The sequence below is a fragment of the Cricetulus griseus genome, chromosome 3, assembly GCF_003668045.3.
Source record: "Cricetulus griseus strain 17A/GY chromosome 3, alternate assembly CriGri-PICRH-1.0, whole genome shotgun sequence".
In the NCBI taxonomy this organism is placed as follows: Eukaryota; Metazoa; Chordata; class Mammalia; order Rodentia; family Cricetidae; genus Cricetulus; species Cricetulus griseus.
Window position 1 is genome coordinate 59,808,655 of NC_048596.1, and position 3,837 is coordinate 59,812,491.

The window sequence follows — 3,837 nt, forward strand, 5'->3', positions numbered from 1 at the left end:
TCTCGAAAAACAAAAAACAACAAAAAAGATTTATTATATACACAGTTATCTGTCTGCATTTTTGCCTGCACACTAGGTCATCAGATCTCATTATAGATGGTTGTGAGCCACCATGTGGTTGCTGGGAATTGAACTTAGGACTTCTGGAAGATCAACCTCTCAGCCATCTCTCCAGGCCCCAGGAAAGAGCTCTTTTTTGTTTGTTTGTTTTTATGTTTTGTTTTTTTGAGACAGGGTTTCTCTGTGTAACAGCCCTGGCTGTCCTGGAACAAACTTTGTAGACCAGGCTGGCCTCAAACTCACAGAGATCTGCCTGCTTCTGCTTCCCCAATGCTGGGATTAAAGGTGTGCACCACCACCACCACCACCACCACCAAGGAAAGAGCTCTTTAATAATAGCACACAACTGGTTTTGGCTGATGCACAAAAGAGAACAATCCTGGAACAGAAAGGTTTTTTGGTTTGGCTTAGTTTTTAAAACAAGGTCTCACTGTGTAGCTTTGGCTGTCCTGAACTCACTTTGTAGACCAGACTGGCCTCAAACTCACAGGAATCCACCTACCTCTGCCTACCAAGTGCTGGGATTAAAGTTATGTGCCATCACACCCAGTCTCTGGGACAGAAAGCTTTAACAATGTATATAGGCTTTAGGTGTATGCTCACCACATAAGCTGTCATCCTTAAATCTCTTGTGTCCTGCCTCCAGGTCATACACTGAACAATTTCAACAGGAGACTGCAAGTCTAGACACTTGGGCAGATGGAAGATTTACACAGCAAAGATACTGTGGGATTATTTCCTAAGTACACCTGTGTTGTCCTTTTCAAGTAGTTATCACCCAGGTCCATCTTGCCCACCTGGCAGAATTATGAGTTCCTGATAATAGCTCAGGGGACTTAATGGCAGACAGGACTTAGTGGTGGTTGTGACCCTGCCTGCCCCCTCGAGCTGCCCCTTGGAGGCACGTTCTTAGATTAAGTGGATGGGCCTAATGGCTGGTGGTAAGTCAGGGCTGTCTCCTTTCTTATGGGAATGGTGGTGTTCTTTTGTTTAAATAAAGAAACACGAGTTATGGAACACTAGAGATGGAATATGAAATACAAGATACATTAACCACAGAGTTTAGTAAAGTGGAGGAGGGGGAGAGCGAGAGTGGGAGAGACAAGACGAAGAGGGTAAGAGCAGAACAGTGAGAGAGAGAGAGAGATGTAGAAGATAAGAGAGAAGGGAGAGAAGGTGCAACCACATGGGGATGCTCACTTAAAAGGGGAAGCCTGCAAGCAAGCCCCTCAATGAGTGACATATCCATGACATGGCCACGCCACTGTGCGTGCCCCGCCCATTGTCAGGAGGCGGGGTCAGCACAGTGTTGAGTTCCAACAGATGGGGCTTAATTGGAGGCTGTAAGGGTTAAAATTAAAAACTTCAAGCAGGCCTCAACAGCTTTGGCTGAATCAGACACACCAAGGACAAACCTCCTCCTTTAAACTTACCAGGCACAGCAACTTCAAGAAAATAAACCACCTCCAGGAAAGATAGATAAGGATAAGGTCACAGTAACCATAATATGTCCCTGAGAAGCTATGGAATGTCCAAACCTGAGCCAACAAACACAACTAACAAACTACTGCCAAAAATGTGAGACCCCTCTAACCCCGAGTAAATATCAACCAATTAAAAATGAACTTGTACTTTCCTCACCCACTGCCTAAGTTTTGTGGTTATTTTCCTTTAAAAAGCTTGGCTAGCCAAGCCGTGCTGGCACACTCCTTTAATCCCAGCATTCGGGAGGCAGAGGCAGGTGGATCTCTGTGAGTTCAAGACCAGCCTGGTCTACAAGAGCTTAGTTCCAGGACAGCTTCCAAAGCCACAGAGAAACCCTGTCTCAAAACACCCCCCTCCCCCGAAAAAAAAACAACCAAAAAACCAAAAGCTTGACTAAATGCTTTGGGATACTTGTGGTAGCTGCTGGATCAGTTTGCCAGTTGAGGTCCCTGCCTTGGCTTGTAATAAAAAGGAACTTTGCTTATTGCAGTTCGGGAGAGTCTTTTGTCTGGAAGGCTACAGGGTTCTCCAGACCCTGGCATAACAGAGGCCAGTCTTGGAACATTAGCAAAAACTTTCTCAGCAACCCTAAACTTCAGTTATGACACAAGTGTTCTTTCCTACAGTTTCTAACGAGCCTGGTTAGCTACTGAAAGACCCGCTCGAAATGCCCCTGAGCCCCCTGCCCCGAAGCTGCCGGGGCCTCCCAAGCCTTCACCCCGGCAGGGCTCGCGCCCCCGGCCCGCCCCGCCTGGCACCGCGCCTCGGGGCTGGGGCCGAGCAACGAGCACCAGGTGGGCAGGCCCGAGAACGAGCACCGGGTGGGCCGGCACGAGAACGAGCACCAGGTGGGCCGGCACGAGGGCGAGCACCAGGTGGGTCGGCACGAGAACAAACACCGAGTGAGCCGGCCTGGAGCCCTGCCCCTGAGCCCCCGCCCCGCCCGAAGAGAAACACTCCGTCCCAAGGTCTCCGCCCCCAAGGTCAGCCATCAGGAAGGGGGGGGGAATTGAGTCTGCTGTACCAGACACCAGACCTTGAGAATATGCTGATCTGGAATGGCTCTGTGTCTCATTTGAACCATCCAATGGAAATGATTCTGTATTTCGCCTCATTTGAAAGACTCTGTGTTTCACCTCATTTGAATAACTCTGTACTTTGCCTCATTTGAATAACCCTGTATAGCGCCTCATATACATTGACCAATGGGAATAGCTCTGTATAATGCCTCATTAGAATTATCCAATAGAATCCCTGCTCCTAGCTTGCGCCTTTTTCCCTATATAAGGACCCCTTTCCCTTGGCTCGGGGCGCTTAGCCACACAAAGGCTAAGTCGCCCCGGGTACCCGCGTCTCCAATAAAGCCTCTTGTTTTTTACATCCAGTTCGTGGCCTCGCTGATTCCTGGGTGTGTGGGTCTCCCTCTACGAAAGTATCCCTTCGGGGTCTTTCACTACCAGTTTTAGCTACCAGTTGTATTGGAGGCATCGCTCCTTTAGATAAATTCTACTTTGTGTAACTTTGTATTTCCTAAGTGAGATAGTAGTAAACCCTCTCTCTATAGCATCCATTTTACTACTTCAAGTTTCTCTTGCATCAGGTTAAAGGCCTTCCAGTGTGGAGTTTGTCACTCTGTTACCAAAGGTCACCAAGTCTCCTGTAAAGGGGGGTTGTTTTCATTCTATTTGAGATAGACAAAAGTGGCCTCCAGCTTCTCGAAACAATGTGGACAGCCAGTGAAAAGGCACCAGTTACCATCCTGTCCCCTGTGCCAGAGGTGAGGTGTGTGGCAAGATGGGCAGGAATGAACCGACGAGTGGGTGACCTCTGACCCTGGATGAAGACCAGCAGAGCAGACAGTTTATTCACGGTTTCCTGTTTCAACCTGGAACTGGAGTTTTAGGACAGAAGTAGTGGGTCTCAACAGGCGAGGCTTGGCCACCTATCTTAGTGCCATTAAAGACAAGGTCCAGGCGGTGGTGGCACTGGTCTTTAGTATTAACACTCAGGAGAAGAGGCAGGCAGATATCTGAGTTCAAGGCCAGCCTGGTCTACAGAGGGACTTCCAGGATAGGCTCCAAAGCTACACAGAGAAATGGAAACTCTGTCTCAAGAAACTAATAAATAAATACATAAACGATAAAAAAAGGACACAAGGAATATTGTGTAAAGCAGAAAGAGATTTCATATATGTGGTCACATTAGGGAGAACAGTAGAGGCATTCACTTGTGTCTAAATTGATAGGCTCAGAGCCTGGGCCATGGCAACTCTAACAAGCTAAACTCAACAAC